Here is a 27,672-nt window from a genome sequence, read left to right on the forward strand (position 1 = left end):
AATGAGGCCTTGATGATAGACCGCCTTCCATTTTGGTTTTGACTACAACTAGCAAAATATCGGAGTTTGATTTGAGGTGAAAAACCACGACAAGTCACATGGTTCAGATGGAGACTGAGGGTGATACGTTTGGACAGTTTTACAGAAGCACACTTCCTGAAAACTGCCAAATGAGGGAGGACAGGGAGATGTGGAGGTCCAGTACCGACAACTCTTTCTTCCGTTTTCTGGAAATCACACTTCTGACTACAGTGTGGCACAACATTCAGATATAAATTTCATGTGGATCTCTCTGTGGTTTGATACACAACGCATACTGAAAGTAACTCGAGACATATTGATCTCTGGGCTATGGACGATGTTGAGTATCACTTCCCAGTCATAACAGATGTCAGGCTGTTTAGTTGAAGCATAGTGAACAGTTATGTTCATTCTCATTTAGTTTACTTTTACGCGGCCTCTTTTTAGGGTTAGGGTTTGTCTTAGGTGTTGGTTAAGGGCTAGGGTTAAAGGTTAAGGGAAAATCAAATCTTTGAATGGGAATACATTTTTACTCAAGTCCTGAAATGTAACATTAAAAGCTGTGTGAGAGTGCGCTACTGTAACTTAACACCGTCAGGCTTTCTGTTGGCAGGTGAGAAATGGGTGTAAGGGTTCTGAATGTGCTTTAACGGTCACTAAGCATCACCTGTATGTGTATACAGCATAACAGTCATTTATGATTCAGCGGCAATAAAATGCACCGCTCGATTTGAGATGGTGCCCTATTTTTCTCTTCCATTGCTTTCCTCTCTCTTACCGTTTCTGCGTTTTTGTATTTTCAATGAGGTCTATCCAGCAAACAGGAGGCTGCTGAGGGGAGGATGGCTCATAATGATGGCCCGGAACGGAGCAAATGGAAATGTTGATACCGTTCCACTCTTTCTGCTCCGGCCAGTATCGCGAGTCCGTTCTCCCCAATTAAGGTGCCAACAACCTCTGATCCAGCAAGCTGTGTCACTCATTCTCAAGGCTGAATAAAGTAGACCATATTAACTTATAGTGCGCTCTCCCTTTCAGTCGACCCACCCTTCTTCAGCACTTCACACAGATACGATTCTGCCTATTATAGGATTGTTTACTGTGATTAAAATAGTCTCGGCTATGTGGGTCCCCCATTCGGAATGAGGCTATTTCAATACCATTGCCCGTGTTTCACCACGCTGGGCTGTGTCTGTCTGTCTATCTTCATGGGCATTCTGCTACTGGATGGGCTCCAGCACTAACAGCCTGTAGATGAGTGTTTTAATGGCTTTAGAGAATAGGGTGCCGTTTGGTCACGTATCCACTGAGACAGACTGGGGAAAGGGGGAGAAGAGGGGGCTTCCGCTAGTCTGAAAACTCTTTGGCACAGCTTCAGGAGAATACAAAGCCCCCCCCCCACACACATTTTTGCAGTGTTACAGATGCACTTAATGTGCCAGCGTCAATGGCACTAAGTGTTTCTGAATGGGTTTTCTCACTAGATCTGCTGTAGTTTTAGTTAACATAACAATTTGAATCACCGTTTCCATCCGTTGCCATGTACGCGTAAGTCTTTCCGTGGGTGTATGTTCACGCTCTTGGAAGTGGTGTGGGTGTCTGCGGGTGAGTTGGCTGGTTAATCTGGAAGCCATTAGAGACTGTACCTAACAACACTGTTGTATTGAATGGAAGTGTCTGTGGTCGTGTTTCAACAGCTAGCAGACCTACTTTTCATTGTAGGTGTGCGATACGGTGCTCTGGAGCTGCCTATCACAGACCAATGGACACCCCTCACATACTACTTATTAGAAAACATTCAGAATCGTTCTTCTGTACCAGTTGATTCAGTCCTCACTGATCTTTTTCACTGTTCAGTCACGGAACAGTGCAGCTTAGCTGTATATAATTTATCCAGTTTCTTGTAAATGATGGATCTGTAAGTCCATAGTTTATGTATGGACATTCGATCAAAGCTGAAAGTATTTGAATGTCGTCAAAAGTTGTTTCTTTTATATAAATATCTCAAAGCCGTTGCGTCCCATAGCCTCAAATCGGAGAGCTCTCTTGCCGTCGTTCAACAATTGAATCGACGACATTGCTTATGTTTTTGAAGTGTTATATTTGAAAAGCTAAAACGTTCAGCAATGTTTCAATTATGAAGTTTGAAATACAGTTAGGCAGGTACTGAGGAAATATTCAAATGCATAAAGGACCCCCTCGCACTCCACCAATCAGACCTTTATGGCAGAGTGGCCAGACAGAAGCGACTCCTCAGTAAAAGGCACATGACAGCCCGCTTGGAGGCTCTAAAGGACTCTAAGAACCAATGAGCTCATGACTCATGACCATGAGAACCAAGATTTTCTGGTCTGATGAAACCAAGATTGAACTCTTTGGCCTGAATGCCAAGCGTCACGTCTGGAGACAACCTGACACCATCCCTATGGTGAAGCACAGTGGTGGCAGCATCATGCTGTGGGCATGTTTTTCAGTGGTATGGACAGGGAAACTAGTCAAGATCGAGGGAAAGATGAACAGTGCAAAGTACAAATAGATCCTCGATCCAGAGCACTCAGGATCTCAGACTGGGGCCATGGTTCACTACACGGTATTCAAAAGATTAGCCATTTAGCCCTGTGTTTGGCTCTGAAGCTGGATTTGTCATAAGCATTGGTTTAGGGAAAACATTGCCGATAGAAACCACTGACCTACTTCGCCATTCCATAAATTGGATTTGAATCTGCCATAGAAATAATGACTCTCTGGTTATATAGTTAACTTTTGAAAGCTAGTTGGTATGCATGTTCTGCATTGTAATGGACACGGTGCAACCTTTCGTAGATGGCCTGCTGGCAGGCATGACAGGCTACAATGACTTTGCTCATGATCATGTGTGCCGCAAATGACATGTAACTACGTTTCTTGAATTTTCATGATAGACAATTTGGGTTTTGGTGTAGTGAAGCAGAACGTGTGGTCAAAACCGTTCATCCAGTGTTGCCAGCTATTTTTCAGTTTCTCCCACTCTCTCGTTGCTACAGAATTGAGTGGGAAAAGTCGCTAAATGCAATTAAAACCATTGAAATCATCGGTGTCAACTAGAGGTCGACCGATTAATCGGAATGGCTGATTTCATGGTTTCATAACAATCGGAAATCGGTAATTTTGGAGGCCGATTTAAAAAATATATATATTATTTTTTTACAACTTTATTTAACTAGGCAAGTCAGTTAAGAACACATTATTATTTTCAATGAAGGCCTAGGAACGATGGGCTAACTGCCTTGTTCAGGGGCAGAAGGACAGATTTTTACCTTGTCAGCTCAGGGATTCAATCTTGCAACCTTACAGTTAAATAGTCCAACGCTCTAACCACCTGCACCTGCCACCTGCTTACCACCTGCTTCACGAGGAGCCTGCCTGTTACGCGAATGCAGTAAGACGCCAAAGTTGCTAGCTAGCATTAAACTTATCTTATAAAAAACTATCAATCAATCATAATCACTAGTTAACTATACATGGTTGATGATATTACTAGTTTATCTAGCATGTCCTGCGTTGCATATAATCGATGTGGTGCGCATTCGCAAAAATGGACTGTTGTTGCTCCAACGTGTACCTAACCATAAACATCAATGCCTTTCTTAAAATCAATACACAAGTATATATTTTTAAACCTGCATGTTTAGTTAATATTGCCTGCTAACATGAATTTCTTTTGACTAGGGAAATGGTGTCACTTCTCTTGCAACAGAGTCAGGGTATATGCAGCAGTTTGGGCCGCCTGGCTCGTTGCGAACTAATTTGCCAGAATTTTACGGAATTATGACATAACATTGAAGGTTGTGCAATGTAACGGGAAATTTAGACTAGGGATGCCACCCGTTAGATAAGATACGGAACGGTTCCGTATTTCACTGAAAGAATAAATGTTTTGTTTGAGATGATAGTTACCGGATTCGACCATATTAATGGCCAAAGGCTCGTATTTCTGTGTGTTATTATTATGTTATAATTAAGTCTATGATTTGATAGAGCAGTCTGACTGAGCGATGGTAGGCACCAGCAGGCTCGTAAGCATTCATTCAAGCAGCACTTTAGTGCGTTTTGCCTGCAGCTCTTCGCAATGTTTCAAGCATTGCGCTGTTTATGACTTCAAGCCTATCAACTCCCGAGATTAGGCTGGTGTAACCGATGTGAAATGGCTAGCTAGTTAGCGGGGTGCGCGCTAATAGCTTTTCAAACGTCACTCGCTTTGAGACTTGGAGTAGTTGTTCCCTTGCTCTGCATGGGTAACGCTGGGTGGCTGTTGTCGATGTGTTCCTGGTTCGAGCCCAGGTAGGGGCGAGGAGAGGGACGGAAGCTATACTGTTACACTGGCAATACTAAAGTGCCTATAAGAACATCCAATAGTCAAAGGTATATGAAATACAAATCGTACAGAGAAATAGTCCTATAATAACTACAACCTAAAACTTCTTACCTGGGAATATTGAAGACTCATGTTAAAAGTAACCACCAGCTTTCATATGTTCTCATGTTCTGAGCAAGGAACTTAAACGTTAGCTTTCTTACATGGCACATATTGCACTTTTACTTTCTTCTCCAACACTTTGTTTTTGCATTATTTAAACCAAATTGAACATGTTTCATTATTTATTTGAGGCTAAATTGATATTGATGTATTATATTAAGGTAAAATAAGTGTTCATTCAGTATAGTTGTAATTGTCATTATTACAAATTAATTAAAAAATGGCCGATTTTAATCGGTATCGGCGTTGAAAAATCATAATCGGTCGACCTCTAGTGTCAACTCCTCAAAGGCAGCATTAAGTAGCTTAATTTGTCGCTGTAGTCTTGTACCAATAAAAGCCGCTGGAGGGGTCAAATTAAGCTACTTTTCTGGCTACTTTTCAATATAGTGATACTCTAAATTGGCAACACTGCATTCTTCTTGGGACAACAATGCTATCATATCACACAGTTATACCATTTTATAAAATGGTCAGATATATACGTTATGAACATTATGCTCGTTCCGTGACAGACTGACCAGGTGAAAGCTATGATCTCTTATTGGTGTCACTTGTTAAATCCACTTCAGTGTAGATGAAGGGGAGGAGACGGGTTAAAGAAGGATTTTTTTAAGCCTTTAGGCAATGGCGTCATAGTGTGTATGTGTGCCGTTCTGAGGGTGAATGGGCAAGACAAAGGTGAACGGGGTACGATAGTAGGTGCCAGGCGCACCGGTTAGTGTCATGAACTGCAACGCAGCTGGGTCTTTCACGCTCAACAGTTTCCCGTGTGTATCAAGAATGGTCCACCACTCGAAGGACATTCAGCCAACTTGACACAAATGTGGGAAGCATTGGAGTAAATATTGGCCTGCATCCCTGTTGAAAGCTTTTGACACCGACGGGGGTGCAACTCAATATTAGGAAGTTTGTTAATTTAATTTTTTTTAATACAGACTAGCGAAAATATATATTTTTTTTACAATTTTTATTATAATTTCCAGGTAAAACATTTGTAGGTGACGTTTGCATCTGCTATTTTTTATTTGCTCCATGGTTTAATTGGACACACAAGGCTGTTAGGCTCATCACCTGAAGAGGAATAACTGAGCAGCTGTTTCTGATTGAATAAACAATGCCATGCGGATGGTGATAACATTCAAATAGAGAGAGCGCTGCACAGATTTCTTTGTAAATATTTTCTTAATTGCGTTGTTGGTTAAGGGCTTGTAAGTAAGTATTTCACGGTAAGGTCTGTTGTATTCGGCGCATGTGACAAATATAATTTGATTTGAAGACATTGCATTCACACTGATTTGCACAAAGTGGGCAGTTTGGAATAGTCACTTTTTTAGTCAAGTTTTCTGAGCTAAAAAAAACATTTGACAAAAAACCTCGCTCTGTGTCGCGCTCTCAGAGAGCGACCTCTGTGTCGTGACCACTTAGTGTTCACTGTGGGTGGGGGGAGCCCAGTGCTAAGGAGAGACCGTGTTAGAGTTCAGTCACCTTTAGTTCTCTAAAGTCAACGGTAGTAGTACCCATGGCCATGTGGACAGGACACGAGCATTTGTCCAAGCAAACACCACATGGAATGGCAGTCAGAGCTGTTTGTCCTGTCAGTCAGATTAGTGTGACAGGCAGTAAGATTTAACATTGTCTGAATGTCACAACACGACCAGCCTGTCCATCTGGTTCTCCCCTTGACTCTCCTCACCCTTACCCCTTAACTGAGATATCTGGCTCAACACCCCTCCCTCCACGCTCACAGCAGGTGACTAAATATGTTGCACACATGCAGTATGTTTGAGGTCAGCTGCAGGTCTGTGAAACGTTGCTAACTGCTGGTGAGGCTTGGCTGTCTGCGCTGTGTCTGCCATACAGCTGTCCTGGTCCTGCTTCTCCTCTCTCATTCTCTCCTCTCCCATGTCGAAGGAGTGTGGTGTTGATGGGGTAGTGAGATCTGGGTCAGGAGGGCCTGGACTGTCTGCCAGAGATGGAGGTTTCTGCGTGGGTGCTTTCCAGGTGCCTAGCAGACTGTGACAGAAGCTAGGGAGGAGGGGCTGGGGCACAGGCTGGGTCACTCTGACCCCTCCATATGGCTCGGTGGGGCTGTCATTTAGGAGTGCAGACCAGGGACGGGACCGGAGGAGCAAATGGCTTTTTAAGCGATTATAGGCACCAGCAAATGACACCCCTTTTTTAAATTTCCATGGCTGCTTTCGTCTTGCCCAGCCCACTCCCATCTCTATTTAAGGAAGCTGCCTGTCTGTCTGAGTGTGTAAAGGGGGTGCATGCATTTACTCTCAATGGAAAAAATAATGATTTCACTTATCCAGAAAGGCTTGGCTAACATACGACATGGAAAAACAGAAGTGTATGTTTCCGTGTGTCATTCTGCGCTGCGTTATTTCTAGAAACAGAACTGCTATAGAGATCTTGTAACAAATGTTTTTTTTTAAAGTACCACAACGTATTTAAAGACTGTTCCTTTGTGTCTGGAGGAGGCAGTTGTTTCAGGGCAGTGAAACACAAACCTCCTCTCTGGTCTTTGGGCACAAAGACGCTGCCTGCTTCCAAAATGGCACCCTTTTCCCTATATAATACATTATGGGCCCTGGTCAAAAGTAGCGCATCAGTATGCAGGGAATAGGTTGCCATTTGGGATGCAGTTGCTGCCTTGTGGAAACTCCCTGTCCCACAATTTTAAAGAAGCGATTTGCTATATTCAAACAAGTCATATACCCTGTGCGAGCCAAGTGTTGTTATTCCATCACTCTCCCTCCTGTATTCCTTTTGATCAAGGATATTGTTTCAATAGAACCGGCTGATGTTTCTACTAAGACTAAGACGCCATTGTGCCTTGATAATGGGTTAGTCTGAGGTGATTTGGAGCCATTTTCTACGGTGCCAGTCTTCTCTAACGTATCCCTCAGGACCATTAAAAGGAAACTTTTACTCTGCTTGTTATTAACAATATCTGTGTTAATTTTTAGCATTGAGTCACCCCCTTCTTTAAGTTAGCTAAAGTGCTGTTGCATAAAAGATGTGTGTCTGTGTATATGCGCGCCTCAGTGAATGAGGCCGCTGCTGTCAGTTTGCCTGTACAGGGCTCCCAGGAATTGAAAAAATGTTTTGTTTTAGACAAGGCAGGCTTTTTGCTTTTTTACTGCAAGTGACTTTCTGCATATGCACTTTTTACTGCAGCTATTCATTACCATTTAATTTGACATCAGGGGAGCAACCAAACCAGGAATTAAATGATTTGGTGCAACTGGATAAAAATAGGATTCTTTTTTTCCCCCTCTTTCGTTTATTGGGAGCATAATCTTTTTTAAAGATCAACTATCCTGCAGCAGATGACAGTGGGATTAAGCCCTGGCAGATGTGCTGGTGGAGCGAGGGACTGGTGTTGTCTCGTGTGTGTTTGTGTGTGTGTGTCCTATCCCTGTTCGCTCTACGGGTGTGCTTGTGACCTCGTGAGACGAGGGAAAGGGAAAGGGAAAGGTGGTGAATGGGGAAAAGAGGAGAGCTGGCAGGTGCTCAGCTGGAGGTGCTGTCCTCACAGCCAGTATCTCTCTCGTCTTCCTCTGAACAGCTAGGGCAACAGACCCAACACGGAACCCTGCTACCCTGTCACATACAGTCCAGTCTCCATGCGCCACTAGCCTCGCTCACAGCCCTCATAGTGCTCTTTTATAGTCCTGCTTAGTCAGTCAGTGACTCAACACACCACCACTGTGTGTAACCAGGGTCCGTTCCCTGTGTGTGTGGAATGTGGTGGGAGTCGTGTGTGTGTGTGGAACCTTGACTAAGAGGGTAAAGGTCACCAGTCTAGTGGCTACGGCTGTGTTGACATTTCACTGTATAGAATTAGACGTCCTTTTTCAAGTTCCCGAACAGTGAATATCATGTTTTTCTTCAAATTTGGATGTCATTTGGATGAAACCAGCTCATATTAGTTTTATCAATTGTGGAGGACATTTGATGGGTTTTTGGGAAGCTAAATGAGACTGATGCTATACTGTCATTGGTAGTTGATCAGTGGATATTGCAAGTGCTGACCATAATGCAAGTATCAAGTCTGACACGGTGGCTGTAACTGGCGGTTTTGAGTTGTGAACGATATATACACACCTGACAGTCACTATGGTTTTGGTTCTTCCATCCCTAAGCTCCCTACGTTGAGTTTGAGAACTGCCAGCAAACAGCTGACACTAAGGAATGTTATAGGGTTTGTAATTTGCCCGATAATCATATTCTGCCGTTCATGGCCGGCCCTCCCGTTAGGCTCGATTAGGGGCGGCATTTTGACGATTGGCTGCCACCAGCTCATAGCGTTGCTGCAGTTCCCGCCCCATTCCTGCTTTTCCCGAAGTTCACTCCTACTATCCTTGGTAGCTGTGGTGATGTGTGTGTGTGTTATATAGGATTATCCAATTGTGAAACATTATTAAAAATGAATCTGCCAAATGTTATTTTTTTGTGTGTGTGTGTGTGACGAAGACAATTAGTGATTAAGGCAGTAGCCTAACCTAGCCTGTTAGCTAGCTACTACTAGTGGATATAATTTTAGTTAAAAGTAATCTATAGAGATTTTAAACAATTTTCTACTGTGTCTGAGAGACAAACTATCAGGAAGTAAATATTTTTTAAAAACAATCAGAAAAGAGGCACAATCTCTAAACCAAAGAAATTGCCTAGTGAAATGTGTCAGCGTGCAGCAATCTCCATGTCCAGCCAGTGTGGAGAATGACGAGCATCTGTTCACTGATTCTATTAGCGATGAGGGCAAAACGGTGGAGTCCGAGCCTTGCACTGCCACCGATGACCCCCTCTCTGGCTGGACAAGAACAGGTGGTCGCACCAGGCCTAGCCACATCTCCAAACAATGCCGACGAAGACCCTACTATCTTGGACCCAGACTCAGATTCGTCACTCCCCGTCCCCGATGACAGTGGTGCTGGTGCTGCTAAATCAGACTCCCAGACAAAAAAACATCCAAGATCCCGGTGAGTGGCCAAAATATAGGAATGGATCTTTACAGGATATGTTAGTGCAGGCCGGGCCACATCAGGATAAGGAGGAGAATTTCCCACGAGATGAGGGGTAACTAAAGTTTTGGGTGACCCACTACAATAGGAGGATGGCGAACGAAGAGAAAGTGGAGAGACCAAGGCTTGTCTATTCCAAGCAAAATCATGCAGCCTTCTGTATTTGCTGCAAACTTTTTTCACGAGTACAAATCTGCACTGGTCAGGGTTGGAACCAGGGACTGGATTAATCAGTGCCACTTCAGCTCGCATGAGAAGTCGCATGACCACCGAGAGAGTTTCCAGAGGTGGATAGAGATCAGGCTGGCGTCCAAGCAAACTCCGATGATTTCAGGACCGTGGACAGCTACCGAGAGAGAACATCGCTGACTGCGATGCAGCACCACATTAGAGGGAAGAGGCTACTCTAGGTTGAGACAAAATAAATAAATGCTGATGTGGGACAGTCAAGTTCGATATGTACATAAACTAAATTCTATAAAGGCTGGTGTCATTGACACACAGCTTATTTTACACTGCTCCAGCGAGGCGAGGACCGCCATGCATTTATGATTGGAGCTCATTTCTTCATCTTCCAAAATCATAAGTGGTAAGCCTACCTGAGAATTCAACATCTACTGTCTGCACAGCTTCCCAAGCAGGAAGGCTGTGATTACAAAATCAGCTTTCCCAGGTCAAAAGGGGGGGGGGGGGGATAGACCCAACATACTGTATGTCCATAGTTATTCATTTCAAATCAATTGAGCATTTCGGGCACACACACATTCAAATCATAAACATTAAAGTTTCACAAAGTACCTAACCAAATATTGCATATTTCAAATGAAGTACTTTAAAAACACCAGAAGAACCATTGTAGAACGAGTAGCTCCCTACATCCAACGAAGTGGTAGCATCAAACCTCAGAACAGTAAATAAAAGGGAATTCAATTCACCACCCATTTTAACAAACATTTCCCTTTTCAAAAACGTTACAGGCGACATAGACAGGCTCCTGGATCTCGTCTTCGAGGTTACCCTTGATCCAGCACCGTATGTGGGGAAGCTGTGTGAGCTGTCCATCCCAGGACCCCTGTCTGTCCAGTGTGAAGCTTGACAAGGACGCCATAGCTGAGTTTTTCTCCCGCTTTAATCTTGAGGGTGACTGAAGCCATGTGGGTGACTGAAGCCTGCTTGATTGAAGCAGGGTACATGGGCTCTCCTACCTATCAATCTCTGTAGTTGGTTGTATTTTCTAAAGCCTATATAATTAACTTTTGCGTGATATATCACATTTTGTTACTTTTATAGTTTTTTTTTTTTCAAGCAGTCGGACTGGATATGAGTTACAAATTGTACAAATCAATGGAGTCCTGCACACTGTAGGGCGGCTGGGTGCCTATATTAGGCTTATGGTTGTAATTATTTGTTCATGTCAAATTATTTCTCACCTTTTATTTGTCATGAGTGTTTATGGTGTTGTTTATGATTTAAAACATTTAATTCTGATCAATACATACAGTTCTGAGCATATTGTCGTTTATTATACTAATAGAGGCACCATAAAGTTGTCCAGTACACTTACTGTATGCTGTTTTCATGTATATTTCCTTATGTCTAAGCGTCTAAGGCAAATTTTGCCAAGGTAATGTACAGAACGGAGGCGTTTATCCCGCGAATACCACAGTTGCCAAAGAAAACAAAATGAAAGCCCACATTTACCAGTAAAAGTACTTTATTTTATTTTTATTAACAAATTCACACTTTCTCATCTTTAGGTTGCTAGAAACGCAAACCTGTCATTTGTTCAATTTGTTTATTTATGGACATGACCCAGTCGTTCGTCCTTTAAGTACCATTGCCATGCTCAGTGGCAACGTTCTTATCCCTTGCTTGCTGCAAGCTAGCCAAGTAGCTACAGTCACAACCTCTGCAGCCAGAATAGCAACATTATTCTGTTGCGTTTAAGCTGTTTATACCACTGTTGCCAAATAAAACAATAATATAAGTACACATTTACCAGTAGAAATAAAAAATATTTGATATTTGAATTCATATAAGCAAATTCATACTTTCATCTTTTGGTTGCTAGAGACGTGTCCCAGTCGTTCGTAATTTGTTTTTTTGCCAGGCTCGCTAGCGACTTTCTTATCCCTTGCTAGCTAGCTACGGTTTATACAGTCACGACCTCTGCAGCCAGAATAACAGCAACGGTTGTTCTGTTGCGTTTGTTTAAGCTGTTAATCCCATTTATACCACAGTTATGCCAAATATAACAATACTAGTAGCTGTTTTCTATTGACATTTATTTGGATACCACACAATTTCCCCCGATTTTTGCCTGGCATAGCTAGAAAAGTGTTCATCCTCATCAGGAGACTCACCACTGTTTATTACGAGGAAATCGCATTGCATATCAAACACTAGGCTAGAAGCTAGCTAAATAGTTTATTGCTGGAAAACCTGCCAATATGATAACCCCCAAAAAAATCTGTTAAACAGCTAGTCAAACTAGAAACTTGGTAGGATTTGACAGCATAGTGCCATGTGCGTCATGACTGCAACAGTAGGGACCAGAGATTCATATTCATCACGTTAGGTCATCAGATGTTCCATCAAACTGTCTCCGTAAAAACAAATCAATGCTAGCTAAGTTTTTCCCCACTCATTCGACCTTTGTTTTATAATGTATCCAATTTTGGTTTGTGTGGTTTAGCGTTCTTTTAACTTTGTAGCAAGTACGGTCTAAATGTGTAGGCGCTTATTGAGTCATGATTGCAAGGTGTCCCCGATATCTTTTCCACCTGTCCCGATATCTGGTTTTAATGTCCATTCTAGAATGCCCTTCTAACCAATCAGAAACGAGTGTTCAACAATGCTGTGGTATAAGCTCCCTGTGACTGAGACTGTCAATGGTGAACTAGCTGGTTGGAATGAATGATCATTTTGAAATGTAAGAAGACATGGAAGATGTATCTTACTGGGTTTAGCAGCCAGACAACAGATCAAACATGTTGTACAATAATTTCTCAGCTTATCTGTTGTATAGTGACCTACCTACTTCAATAATATTTCAAGAAAGTAAAGTACATGATTTGTGCCAAGACACTAAACCTATTATCTGATGAAGCCACTGTCCTAAAATAAAGTATCTTATTTTGTTTTTGTAGGTGTAGCAGCACCGGTGCAGTGGCCCTCGCCTGATAAATGTCTACCTGCGCTGACATTTTTATGGGTCTTCATCATCAGCCAAAGGTGCGTTTTTATCCACGTTTCTTAATTGCAATAATGTAACCAATAGTGGCTGTATGTCACAGGCTGTAGTGTCTGGTCTGCACAGCTGTTCTATGGTGACGTCCCAAATGGCAAACTATACAGTGCACTACTTTTGACCTCTGCACTACTTTTGACCAGAGGTCAAAAGTAGTGCACTATTTAGGGAATTGGGTGCTATTTGAGGACGCAGCCTATGTCTTTGGGTTTAGCTTGCGCTCATATTTCCTTTCCAATTATATCAGATGGACAAACAGGCTAGTATTCTTATACTGTACTTTACTGATCGATTAATATAGCGAAGTGAATTGCTATAAAAAGTGTTGATTTGTGTCCTGATTTAATGAATGGTGTTTTCTAAAAGTGAAATAACGTAAAGTATAGGCCACCACTCAAAACGCAACGAGAATAAATATTCCCCTCACCCGGAGAATTAGATTAGCTGAAATGACGCACCGGCGGGCCAAGATGCCATGGGTCTGTCTAAGATCATACTCTGGAAATCAATAGATATCTAAGATCATTTTCAGCCCTGGGTTAAGGATGCCTATTCAATGTAATGTGGAACAAGCCTATTCACTTTATCAGGCACCAATGAACCTGTGCTCATGAGTAAACACTAAAACCATCTCATGTAGACTAAGGCTAGTAGAAATCATCACTGGCCTAGTAGCAATCGGGACTCTTGTCACATCCCTTATCTTCAGCGGATTGTGGGGGTTCTAGTTAAAAGTTTTGCGATATAAATCAGCAACAAATGTATCCTTTATTGTTGTCTGTGAAAGTTTGACTTGTTTTTGTGGGTTTTCTTCTATTCCTCTGTGGTGATGTCCCTGGTCTGAATCAAAGTGGTACTGTTCTGTTGCCACCCGACAAACATTTAGCAGTCTTGGCGCTCACAGCTCAACCTGAACCTGTTTAGTGCAGGCTGCTTTACTTTGATGCCAGGAAAAGTCCCAACGGTTATCCTATTTCTCGCTTTTTCTCTTTAGCTGTTAATTTACCGGTACGTTGAGTTTAGATGTTGTTCTCAAGTAATTCAAGTTAATCTTGTTTCTGGCCGCTGAGACTGGTCTGCTGGGGCTAGCTGGCATGGACTGAATGACAAAAGTGTGTGAAAGGTAACCACAGTGGACAAAGGTGAATTTGTCTATTCTGACCTATATATTTGTCAAGCTAGGGAGGGAATAGCTGACTGTGGTGGCTGGATCGTTCACAAACCTTGTGAAGGAGGTGGTACATCACGAGAACAGAATCTGTGCATCTCTCCCAGGAGTTATGACCCAGCTCTGGATGGGGATATCGGCATCGGGGCTCGCATTGTGCAGGAGAGGAGAGATTTAAAGACCGCTTTGCTCTTCCAGAGATGTAGCTCCTCTGACTGTGACGTCTTGTTTTTGAGAGCATTGGGCCCTGATGAAAGATACAGGCTGTGTCCCAAATGGCACCCTGTTCCTTATGTAGTGCAGTACCTTTGAGTGTCCTGGCCAAAAGTAGTGCACTACATAGGGAATAGGGTGCCATTTGGGACACACACACACTGAAACCCCACCTGCTGTCTGTAGCTATTTTACCCTCTGCTTCTGCATTCACCTCAGGCTGCTGCTGTAGACTGAGAAATGGAGAGAAGGTTGTAAAAATACCACGTCTATTGGTGGTGGAGTTTTTGTAATTAATCCCTTCGTCTTCCTGCTACTGTACAGCGCAATGCGACCTCCGCCCATCTGAGTTCACTCCAACCACAAATATTGTTTTTCTGCCATTTTAAGCCACACGTTTTCATGCCAGCAGTGCCAATGACTCCTCACAATGCTGCTGGGAGGTGTGCATAGCCATCTGTGGGGATTGGCTTTGAGGCAGGGTCAAGGCATCGCCTCTTAGTCAAGTCAATGACTCCTCACAATGCTGCTGGGAGGTGTGCATAGCCATCTGTGGGGATTGGCTTTGAGGCAGGGTCAAGGCATCGCCTCTTCGTCAAGTCAATGGCTCCGTGAGAGACACTGCACTGTCTGCACTTCAACTCAACCTGGAGCACTGGTTGACCTTTTTATACACGTTAGCACTGCCTTTTATTTACTGAACCAGCTGTTAGTCATTGTGAGAGACCTTGTTAACCCTTTAAACGTGTGGGAGTTGGCCTGTGTGGATAGGGCTAAATTCAGATATTTCTTACAGAAGAAATATGAAAAGCATATGCTGAACCATGGTGGCAATCAAAGATTATGGGACAATTACCAAAGTTGAGGGCACAACAGTTCACCTGACACGACTGAATCTGAACGTTACACTGTTCATTTTGTGTTTTACATTTACTATTCCCCGAATTTGTTAATAATGAAATCTGAAGATACTCTGGATACATTCAGTAACATAAGAATATTCCTGGAAAATGCGGGGAAGGTGAAACGTAAGAGTAGAAAATGCCAAGGGTTTGAGTGAGAGGACTAACCGGTGTCTCCAAGTGGCCACCCAACTCTCCAAAGTGTGTTCGGTTCCATCAATGTAATTTTGACTCAAAGAATAATCTAGCAGCATAACTAGCTAAATTCTGAAATACAATATTGTTGTGCTTTCACAGGGCAATTCAGAGAGACAGATCGCTATGTTGATGCTCATAGAAAGTGGACATACGTTCAGGTGCGTGTTCTGCTGTGGATTTTCTCCACAGTAGACGAACGTGGGCTCATTCTGTTCAGAACAACCCAGGGTATGTGCCGTGTCATCTTGTAACTGTACATCAAACACGATGATCATAAAGTTTGACGCTGTAGCTAGCTATATTTCCATTAACTTGTCCTGTGATTTTTTTGTTGTTGTTGTTGACATTGAGAAAGTTTGCTTAGAAAATACAGTAGATGCAACGATTGCCAGCTAGAGTGCGTGCGTTTCCAGTTAACGGCCTTTTGTCGGTTTTAGAAACAGCTGGACGTAACGATGTTGTATGCTGTAGGGTTAAGATTTCCCTTTAATGGAAGTAAAAGGGGCCTAGCCCGAACCATGAACATTTTTTTTTTTTTAAATGCCCCAGACCATTATTCCTCCTCCACCTTACTTTACAGTTGGCACGATGCATTGGGGCAGGTAGCGTTCTCCTGGCATCCGCCAAACCCAGATTTGTTCGGACTGCCTGATGGTGAAGCGTGATTCATCACGCCAGAGAACACGTTAATACTGCTCAAGAGTCCAAGGCGGCGAGCTTTACATCACTCCAGCCGACGCTTGGCGTTGCGCATGGTGATCTTAGGCTTGTGTGCGGCTGCTCAGCCATGGAAACACGTTTCATGAAGCTCCCGTCAAACAGTTGCATCCGGAGGCAGTTTGGAACTCGGTAGTGAGTGTTGCAACCGAGGACTAATGATTTTTACGCGCTTCAGCACTTGGTGTTCCCGTTCTCTAAGCTTGTGGCCTACCACTTCACGGTGGAACCGTAGTTGCTCCTGGACATTTCCACTTCACATCAACCGCACTAACAATTGACCGGGGCAGCTCTAGCAGGGAAGAAATTTGATGAACTGACTTGTTGGAAAGGTGTCATCCTATGAGAGTGCCACGTTTAAAGTCACTGAGTTCTTCAGTAAGGCCGTTCTACTGCCAATGTTTGTCTTTGGAGACTGCATGACTGTGTGCTTGAATTTATACACCTGTCAGCAACGGGTGTGGCTGAAATAGCCGAATCAACTAATCTGAAAGCATGTCCACATATTTTTGTGCATGTCGTGTATGTGGCTCCAAGCTGATATTACATAATGGAATCTTACACGGGCAGATTTTCTTTACCTTGATGAATATCCACATGCGGTGTGGCCTTTTTAAGTAGTGCTATGCTTGCTGTATAACATATATTAAACTGCCACAGCTCCCATATGATACTTTTTTTAAATATCCACCTGAAAACAAGGGTAGGATTGGAAAGTCCTATGCTAACGATTTAAGAGGGGTTTAACTTTGAGAGTACATTTTTGAGGTTAGGAGTGTTAACAGGACTGGTTTTGATAAGGGTAGGATTTCAGGGTGCAGTACATTAGAGCTTTAACTTCCAAGCCTAATCTTTATGAATAAATGTGAGGTTAGCATATCTCAACTACAGTTTGTGCTCACAACCAACTTTGAAAATAACAATCAAACTTTGTTAAGAGGTGAATGGTCGAAACTAGATGTCAAAAGTTTGAATTCGCTAGAATAAAACTGACATGAATGTTTGCTAATTGTGTTAGTGGTGCTGCTATAAAAATTTGCAGAGGAGGGTTTCTACTGAGGCATTACCAGCCAGGCATGGACGGGAAGCTCTGCTGTCACAGGCCTATAGCCACAGGTCCGCTCTGCCACCTTTACACAGTTTCTGTTTGGTTTTGATTTCATTAAAAGAGGAAGAGACCTCTCTGGCCCACAACCCAGTGAATCGCAACTGACTGTTTAAAAAATAATTAAGATGGAGGGGGATTTATTAAAAGTTTAATCACTCTTTTAAAAGTGCCTATATGAAGGCCCCTAAATGTATTTGTGGGCCGTCAGTTGCGGGCTGTTTCCCATTAAAAATTGGGGGGTGATTAATAGCGACAATTTCATGAGAGAATTATTTTTACCCCTCGTGACATTTGGGGCTTGGCGTCTCTGAAATGTTTTTTTGTCTTGCAGTCCTTGGTCTTCAAGTATTGTTTATAACTCAGTTTGATTTATATGCTGTCAGAAATACCTAGAGGTTGCTGTTTATCATTTGGGACACGGAGGCCATCTTAATGGACCTCGGAATAAGACTTTAATAAGTTAATGGGCAGCGAGGGAGACGAGCCTCTTTTACAACTCCTCTTGGCACTCTGTTGGAAGCCAGTCAGTCAGCTATCAAAGGAATGTAAATATCGCTAACACTTTATAATGAGTAAGCATTAATATTGGACTATTTCTAAACTATTAATATATAAGTATTTCATCATGGACAGCGAGTGCGATGAGCTTAATTTTACGCCTCCACTTGGCACCCTGTTTGGAGACAGACAGATATCAGAAGAATGGAAATATGCCTCCCGAGTGGCGCAGCGGTCTAATGCAGTGCTTGAGGTGTCACTACAGCCCCGGGTTCGATCCCAGGCTGTTACAGCCGGCCGTGACCGGGAGACGCATGAGGCGGCGCACAATTGTGGGCAAGCATCGTCCAGGTTAGGGAGAGGGGTTTGGCCGGCCAGGATTTCCTTGTCCCATTGCGCTTTAGTGACTCCTTGTGACTCCCGTCTTAAGCGAGCAGTGTGTCGAGAAGCAGTGTGGTTTAGCAGGGTCGTGTTTCGGAGGACGCGCTGCTCTCGACCTTCGCCTCTCCTGAGTCCGTAGTGGAGTTGCAGCGACGGGACAAGTGTAACAACTACTACCAATTGGATATCACGAAATTGGGGAAACAAATAGCTAAAAAAATATATATAAAAAATAAAGTAAGTATGGAAATAGCTGTGCTTTTATTCCTGTTGAAGATTAGGTCCCATCAACGTAGTTACCAAAGTGTGTGAATCCTGACGCTTTCCGTTCCACTTAGTTGAGCCAGACACCTGTAACATATAATTTCCCACAACAACCTACAAGGAGAGATGCTCTTAGAGAAAGAAAAGGAATAAGAGAGATCTGCTGCAATTACCAGTCTGTTGAAGATTGCCTGTTCCCTAGTGAAAGCAGGAAGTAGACTAGCTACACACCGAACCAGACTACAGCAGGTATTATTGCACCAAGCCAACTGATTAAATGTGAGGTGACTTCCCTGCCACGCATCTAATGCTCTCTATCCGGTCTCTCGTTTCCTGTTAAATTCATTGTAGATAAAGGGTTTGGAAAGCACATTAGGCCTATAGTAGCAGTAACGCTGTGGTAAGTTCCTCAGCTCCCTCCTTTTCCACCTCGTAAACTGTAAAGTCATTTAAGTCACTGCTACACCAAAGCCAAGGGCTCTGTGTATTTTCTGTGCTCTCAACTTGCCACTTCAAATGACTTCTCTATCACGGGCAGAGCACTGCATTGAAAAGGGGATATGGAGAGTTTTTAGAGTTCAGTGTCTACCACCATTTCTCTGGGATTGGACCTAGCACTTGTGGCCAAATATTGATCATTGCTCGAATGAAAGAAAATGCAAATTGTCACATGATTTGTCAATGACAGTGAAATACTAATACTGAACAAAAATATAAACTCAACATGCAACAATTTCATTGATTTTACTGAGTTACAGTTCATATGAGGAAATCAGTCAATTGAAATTCTCTGGCAACAGCTCTGCATTCCTGCAGTCAGCAGGCCATGTGCACACTCCCGCAAAACTTGAGACATCAGTGGTTGTGTGACATTTCACATGTTAGTTAGGCCTTTTATTGTCCCCAGCACAAGGTGCACCTGTGTAATGATCATGCTGTTTAAAACTTCTTATGGCTGCAGGGGGCGTATTGAAAAACTGGAAAATATGTGCCCATTTTCAAACGGCCTCTTAATCAATTTTTGCTCTTACAATATGCATATTATTACTACTATTGGATAGAAAACAGTCTCTAGTTTCTAAAAACGTTTGAATTATTTCTCCAAGTGGAACAGAACTATTTTTACAGCCCATTTCCTATCCGGAATTGAGATTTCCAAAATCGATGTCTCTCTTCAAGACCTTGTCTATAAAAGGGCATGTCACTTGGGACCATAGAAACACGTCATACGCCTTCCCCTGGGTGTCATGCAGAAGTGAGAGCAGAAAGGACTTGAATATCTCGTTCAGGGCTTGAATACAGCCTCTTGGATTGAGAGGACCACCATAATTTTTTTTCTCCCAGGCGCGAAGTTGGACTTTGTATTGCCTCCTGGAAAACTGTCGTTATACGTGAATATAGTCTCCGGCTTCGATTTGACTTGATACATGTCACAATATCATCCTAAAGTATGTTTTTTCAATATAGTTTAATTATATTATTGAAATTTATTCGGGACTTTAGACGTGATGCTTTGGAAGAATTGTTTGAAGAAGGAGAGGTTAGCGCCGCACGGCCAGTGTGCTTGCTAATTCAAGAGGGAAATAGTTCGTTCTGGATCCCAAACAAAGACTGTACTGGACAATGGACCCCTTTACAACATTCTGATGGAAGATCAACAAAGATAAGGACCCAATTTGGGATGCTATTTAATATATCTGTCGAGCTGTGCTATCGCTACCGATTACTTGGAATCAATGTTGTTGTGTGTTAGCCATTGCAGTAAGCTAATATAACGATATATTGTGTTTTCGCTGTAAAACACTTAAAAAATCGGAAATATTGTCTGTATTCACAAGATCTTTGTCTTTCATTTTGCTATACACCATATATTTTTCGGAAATGTTTTATGATGAGTAATTAGGTAGTTGACGTTGGTGTCTGTATTTACTCTGGCTACTCCCGTGCGATTTCTGACTAGCTATGATGGTAGCAGTAATGTAAAACTGATTTATAGCAAAAATATGCACATTTTTGAACAAAACATAGATTTATTGTGTAACATGTTATAGGACTGTTATCTGAGGAAGTTTTTTCTAGGTTATTTAGGTTGGTTCTAGGTTAGTTAGGTTGGCTTGTGCATGCTACTTGCATCCTACTTGTGCTGTGAAAAATGTCTGTCCTCTTTTTTATTTGGTGGTGAGTTAACAAATATATGTGGTGTTTTCTCTGTAAAACATTTCAAAAATCGGACATGTTGGCTGGATTGACAAGATGTTTATCTTTCAAATGCTGTATTGGACTTGTTAATGTGTGAAAGTTAAATATTTAAAAAAAAATAGATTTTGAATTTCGCGCCCTGCAATAGAGCTGGATGTTGTCATAAGTGTACCGACGTCGGGACAGCCCGCCTAACAGGTTAATCAGCTTCTTGATATGCCACACCTGACAGGTGGAGGGATTATCTTGGCAAAGGAGACATGCTCACTGACAGGGATGTAAGCACATTTGTGCACAAAATGAACATTTCGTACACATTTGTGCTTTAAGGAACATTTCTGGCATCTTGTATTTCCAGCTCATGGGACCAACACACTTCACGTGTTGTCTTCATATTTTTGTTCAGTGTAGCTTGCAGCTAGCTGTACATTGTTTTATTTTTCTTTGTGTGTGTACTGTCTATTTAAAGGCTATATATACAGTAATGTGTATTTTTATGGTTAGAATTGTTGTCATTATAGTGGTTAATGTGGCTGTATTGTTAGGTGTTACAATAGCGCGTCAATACAGAATACTGTATTTGCTCTGCGGCTGTGTTGGTGGAGAGTGGCTGTTATTGGTTTAGGCCTGTATGTCTGTTCTATTATTTCTAGTGCTGTATTGCACTGCCCTGGCGGTGGTGACTTTGGGCTGTATTTTTGTCTGCTGGCAGTCTATAGCTCCATTATGTGTTCTGTATGGTAATGATGTGGTGGTGGGGATTGGGATGGAAAGCGGGAGTGGTGGCGGTGCTGTGAGGGCAGTCGGTGAGCAGCGTGGGGCCTTCGAGTGTGACTAATCCAGGGGATCTCCTATGCTGTCTGGCTGCATGGCTGTCCTTCACGCATCATGCCTCCGCTGATGGGACTACAAGCACAGCACAGAGCGTCATGCCCCAGCCACTATATAGTCTAATGCTCTTCTAAAGTCATACTGCAGAAGTTTTGGGGAATGATATAGGAAGTAGCATTAGGGCTGCTATACGTTTTCTCTATGTTTGTGTTTATTTGTGTCCAGTAAGCCAACATTATGATGCGGAGGTTGTATGTGCACAACATACAGTTCCGTTTGACTCTTCATGTTCAAGTTCCTGCAATGAGGAGAGGAATCAAAGTCTATGGATATCTTTAGTCTTACTTTTAAGACTCCTATATTACAGAGATTTCCACTGGCCTGTATGTACAGACATCTTTTTACGGCTTATCTACAAAGTCTCATCTGTTCCCCTGACTTGTTTAAGGTCCTGTGAGACACGTGTGATTGGATAGAATTTGAACCAATTCTATTTATTTATATATTAATACTGTTACTAATTCTGACTCTAATCTTTACATTACATTCTAATCGGTCATCTTGGGGCGGCAGGTAGCCTAGTTCTTAGAGCGTTGGGCCAATGTTCTGTTTACAAAGGAGTAAAACAAGTTTACATTTTGGGTTCTGATTGGGTAAGGCAATTGAAACTAAGCTCATAAGGAATGTAGAAGTTATATTCAAGAATCAATTGATATACATCGTGAACGAAAATGGGTGTGGCAATCACAGGTTGCAAGGTCAACTTCCTGAGTATGAAAGGAGAGACATGGGGGATGTATGAAGTAAATTATACGCTTTGTTTCCAGTTCTGCTTATGGAGAACATTCTAGTCACCTTCTCAAATTGTGTCCCGATAGGGTTTCACTCCTACAAGTTCTATGTTGCTATTGGCATGCTAATAAATTGTTTGTATGTGGATGGGGAAAATTATGATTATTTTCACACAAGCAGATTCGAATGACTACTAATTAGTCTTCCAGTGTGCTTAGTGAATAATATGTCTGTTGTTGGCTGTGGGTGCGCTGTTATTCCCTTTCTGATTTGGAATGTTTCACTCTAGTGGACTTTCTCAAGGTACCAACCAAGTTCCACAAAGTCTGCCAAAAAGTGAGAATGTCATTTTACAGCCATGCCTTCTCTCTCTCGGCTGCCGGGACATGAGCTATTTACAATTTTACCACTCGGACAGGGGTACGACTCTTTTTCTGTTTTGTCTTTTTCACCCCCAATAAAAAGAGGTCATAACTGAACTCAGGCCAGTAGAAATGCTTTAGTGTCGACTAAGCGTAATCATTCACAGAAGTTTGATTTGTGTTTTTCTCTTGTTGAGAACCAAAGCTTTGTGTATTTAACTGAACAAGCTTAATATTGATTTCCTGTGTGTGTGTGTGTGTGCACATTCGTATTTGAGTGCTCTTATGCGTGTGTGCACGCTTGTGTGTGTGTGTGTGACTGTACGTGTGTGTCTGTATGTTCTCGTGAGAGAGACCGAATCCTATTCTCAGATGGTTGGAAAGTGTATAGGAATGTTAATTTGTGTGACTGTGCTGCTTTGGAGATAAGATGAGGCGTGGGGCTTCAAGCATGTATGACGGGCCTTCTTTTAATAGATTCAAGATCAGGTTGACCCACTGCTTCCATACCACCATGAAAGGTGGTATTTTCTTTTTTCCACTAAAGGAATACTTCCTGACCATCCACAGCCTCCAGTCACAGCAAACCAGAGCTCTCTTGTGTCCCCCTGCTCGAATCACAATCCATGTCTCCTCTATTCTTAACAAATGGAGATATTGTATCTCTTCAAATGGAGATATTATATAGAGCAAGTGAATTCAACTGCAGACTGAAGATGCATGTATTAAGGCTTAAGAAGGATATATATATATTTTTTTTTTTTACTTATGCAAATGAAGTACCGTTCCTTTGCAGTAACAAATACCTCACCCCCCCCCTCGACAACGCACGCACGCACGAACACACGCGCACACACTTCTCCCCCTCCCTACCAGTCACACTTTCAAGGGCATTGGATTGGCATGAAGTTTGAGAATCCAGCAGAAGGCAGAGAGAGGGGAGATGATTACACACGAGCTACACAACCCCCCCAGCAACCTCTGACTGCAGGCTTATCCTCACAGATGCAACATATGCATTACAAGTTAGATTTTTTCCTCTGTGTGTGTGTTTTCTCTGCATCTGCGACACCATTTTTCCAATGAGAAATTTCAGCATTTGGTGTTTTGTTGGTGGTGGAAACCGTTGTCTCTTGGCGCCGCTTCAGAATCTCCCATAAGTGTTCAATTCAATGGATGGGGTCATAGTCATCCTATGGGGACATAGCCATGGTAGACAAAATAAGCTTAAGCATGATGGGATGTTAATTGCTTAACTCAGGAACCACACCTGTGTGGAAGCACCTGCTTTTAATATACTTTGTATCACTAATTTACTTAAGTGTTTCCTTTTCATTTTGTCAGCTTCCTGTACATTCATCCATTACATCAGAACATTTTAAACCCCCGTGGTGTGTGTGTGTGACTTTAAAATAACTCTCTCTGCGGTGTCGGCGTGCGTCAATAAGCTCTCCCAGTCGCGGACTAGACTTGGCTAGCTGCTTTAGGAGTCATTGTGGAGAGAGAGCCTCAGTTCTGTCTGAGGTGTACAGTGGGGTAGTATTGATTTATGACTGCCAAGGAGGCCTGGGAGTGCCTGCGTCTCAAATGGCACTCAATTCCCTACATATAGCACACTACTTTTGACCATAGCCCTATGTAGGGAATAGGACGGCGTTTGGGACAGCCGCTGTAAACACCAGGTGGGAAGGGAAACAGACAATTTGTTGGGTATGCCTGCCGGACAGCAATTGGCAGCATTAAATCGTCGGTGGTGCTGGTAGTAATAAGCGTCGGAGGGAGCAACTCTCCAGAGATGAGTAGTAGTGGTGTGTGTAATATCAAATGTCCTCCGTTTCTCTATCTTTGTTCTCTGCTGCCACCTGTAACCAGGCAACCCCAGCTTTAATTGGTAATAAAAGGAGGGAGTTCCACTTGAGCTGATTTCACATCGGATTTCAACAGGTCAAACCTGTTCTGTTTACCAATGCTCTCTACGGAGATGTAATCAAAGCAAGTTGTGCGTGGTTGAACCAATAGTCTGGAAAATCAAAGGGCACGTTACCATATTACAATACATTTTAATCTAAGAACACGCAGATCATTTTATTCCCACAAATACTGTGAAGTATGGTCTCACTTCATCGATTCAGCCATTTCGATTGTTGATCAGGTCAGATTTCAGGGTCTACACACCACTCAGATCAGACAAATTCAGGGTTTCCAGTCAAGGCTGACCTGGTTAGAGCTTCACTGGACCGAGGCACTATGGGGCCACGAGGGCCACGGAGACCGCCCATTGAGGGGACGGGGGTCCCTGACTCTGACTCGTAGGTCCATTGATCCGTGTCATCTCATTCTACAAAGCGCCCGTGAGGCAGTTAGACTGCTGGCCCTATGTCTTCCTGTCTGTGACATACCAGAAGTAATTTCTACTCCTGAAGTCTATCCGCACATCCTCCTATCCTCCTATCTGCCCACTCCCCTTCTAAGGGCACCATCTAATTGACCTTCCACCCATAGCTGCAGCTAGCTGCCTGTATAAGGCTGCCTGACTATGTAGCTACAGCAAAAGAGTAGTGTGTCGAAGCCAGGTTTCCAGCCAGCCAGCTTCCCAGCTGATTATGAAGGAGCAGCAGACAGTCCAGACAGAGCTAGATGAGGTTGGGAGGTGATGGAATGGAACTGCTCTGCTCCCCCCAGTCTAAATGAAAGGGCTGGGTCAGTCAGCAATTGAATGGCTCGCTCTCTGCATGGGAGATTGTGATTCTGATTGTGAGAGGAGCGAAACTAGCAGATCTCTGCTGCAAGGTTGACTTGTCCCTCTGTTCCCCTCTTGCCGTTGTCCTCCCCCCGTCTCCAGAGCCCTATTCTGTTCTCACTGCTAAACCACAATGGCTCACATAGACCCCTCTGGACTCTCTGTCTCTGTCTCGCTCACTGTCTCAGAATAAATACCCCACAAAGTTGGGAAGTGTTACTTCCTCCCTTCATCTACCAGGGAGATTCAGAGTGGGATCAATACTCTTTTTTTGTTCTTCTTTAACCTGTTTTCTTCCTGTAAAGTAATGAGCAGGGCCCCAACCTGAGGTGGGTGGTGTACTGTGCTGTGGCACAACATTTGCTGGCAGTGACTGCTCTGAAAGTGATGGAGTCGGTGGGACTGTGGAGTGCATGAAAAAGACCTCTGTCTGTATGCACTGGAGCCAACCACGGTGTCTCTTTCACGCACGGAGTGACGTTGTTGTACCAATGTGTATTGCTACAGTATAGCCTTCTCTATCCAGTCCATAGTGTAACAAATGTAATCGTTTGTTCCGCATGAGCTTGAATCGGACCATACAGACAATACAGAGTGGCCTTGGTGTTTTTTTTGGTTTTGTTGCAAAGGCATACTAGGGGTATTGTGCTGTGCCTGATTACTAAAATCACAAGAAACACATTTCTTTGAACGTTCTTCCCAGGCATTCATTTGGCTGTGTGTACTGAAGATATATTAAGTCTGTTGTACTTTATAATCACGTTTACCTGCGTTTTCCCCAAATGGCTGTTCTCTAGTTAGTGTTGCCAAACAAGTTTACTGTTATTGTCGTACTCTTTTTATAGTGATTGCAGTGCACTGGGCTGTTTAAAGTACCTCTGCGTTCAGTGTTGCTGTTTGAATTGTCTGCCCTAGGAGGCTAGCTAGCTAGATCTGAGACCCCAGACGCTCTGAGAGTGGAAGAGAAGGTCTATTTCATCAGACAGAACCACATAGGGATCAAATCATATGATGCCAAGATGAAAGTAAATCTGTATGTAAAATGAGTACGGTAGGTAAGTCTGTTCCATACTTCTAATAGCATGAGATCAGATGATAGTAAACGTCAAATTGAAAGGTCATGACCACAACAATAGTTGTGAATGTATTAGCTGTCTGTATGCAAAGGTGTGTAGTGGAACGCACCCACTTTGCACAGTATGTGTCTGAAATGTTGATCTCCGGACAGTCTTATTGTTTTATTATGTAACTTCTGATTAACCATGGTATGTATACGGCACATTTTAGACTGTGCAGTATAGCGCAGGTGCTGCAAAAGAATCCTCAAGACATGCCTCGTTTGGAGAGGCGGGAGGAGGAGTTCAGCAGAGATTCTAAGCAGTATTTTTTGTTTACTGCCGTATCCGTGGTGCCCCGAAGGAAGTGCCTAAATAAAGACGTGTTATGTTGGCCTCGACCCTACTTGACCTGATGCCACAGATGGCTGATGCTTCAAAAGCGAGTGTTTTAGCTTTAGATTCCCAATGGTTATCACGGTCTCAAATTCTACAGTTCGCCATTTTGTCCCCATACTCAGGCTGAGTGCTTTTATGTTTTTAGGCTATGTTAAGTAGCCTACTTAAAATTTCATAGTCAATTTCAGTGCGATTTTGTATTGCGGCAGGAAGTAAAAGGGTAGACTGTTGGTGGACGTTAACGAACCCCTGTGAGCACACTTTCGTTTTTTTGTCTGAACACAATCATATCCCTTTCCCAGCTATGATACATGGCTAATTGGGTTTTTATATGCTGGGTTTTAACTAGCTGAAGCTCCTAGCACCAGTGACGACGCGGCCACAGATATTGGAGGAGCAGAATGCATTGGCTGGTACATGAACTGTACATCATTGAGAAATTGGATCGGTTTGTCTCTGGATGCTCTATAATTGCGATTTCCCCCAAATGTTCTTCTGTTCCCGTTATCGTCTGGGTTTGATGCCATTGACTTTATGTATGCCAGGAATCATTTGGCACATTTACCTTACAAAACAATGTCATTGCACGCTCCCGAAATGACCGTCCCTGCCTGTTTGATTTCACAATTGTATTTATTATGGATATAATAACGGCTCAAAAATGATCTCATGAAGAATGCATTAACCCCATTTAAGAGCAGAAATATGGGACACTCGTTGACCTATTGGAATATCATATGAATGAGGCAAGTTGTCAATTTAGCCTTAAGGTGTATCCACTTTCAGGTCCCTCTTGTAACAAGGGCATTGTTTTTTTGGTTGATAACCCCTCGTTTGAAAGGAAATCCTTTCTCTAGTCATTCTTTTTGGCGGTCAGTCTCTCCCCCCCGACGGTCTCTGTCTCTCTCTGTGTCTTCTTCAAAAGGCGTGTTTTTGCAGCCACATGCACTGCAGCAGAATACACTATTCTGATCAACACAGTGCAGTTTGTGTGCATGGGTGTGTATTGGGGGAAATATGGCAGG

The 27,672-nt window shown here is 42.9% G+C and overlaps 1 protein-coding gene across 12 annotated transcripts in view; it reads left to right on the plus strand.

The window, feature by feature from the left end:
- Nucleotides 1-27,672, plus strand: part of LOC129853467 (splicing regulator ARVCF-like) — a 233,760-nt gene that overhangs the window by 56,968 nt on the left and 149,120 nt on the right. For 11 of the 12 annotated variants that reach the window (XM_055919546.1, XM_055919540.1, XM_055919538.1 and 8 more), the window contains exon 2: nucleotides 12,720-12,804. The exons of the other annotated variant lie outside the window; for it this stretch is intronic. The gene's annotated coding sequence lies outside the window, so the exon portion shown is untranslated. The remainder of the gene's footprint in view (nucleotides 1-12,719; nucleotides 12,805-27,672) is intronic. 12 annotated transcript variants of the gene reach the window in all.

The sequence above is a fragment of the Salvelinus fontinalis genome, chromosome 4, assembly GCF_029448725.1.
Source record: "Salvelinus fontinalis isolate EN_2023a chromosome 4, ASM2944872v1, whole genome shotgun sequence".
NCBI classification, from domain to species: domain Eukaryota; kingdom Metazoa; phylum Chordata; class Actinopteri; order Salmoniformes; family Salmonidae; genus Salvelinus; species Salvelinus fontinalis.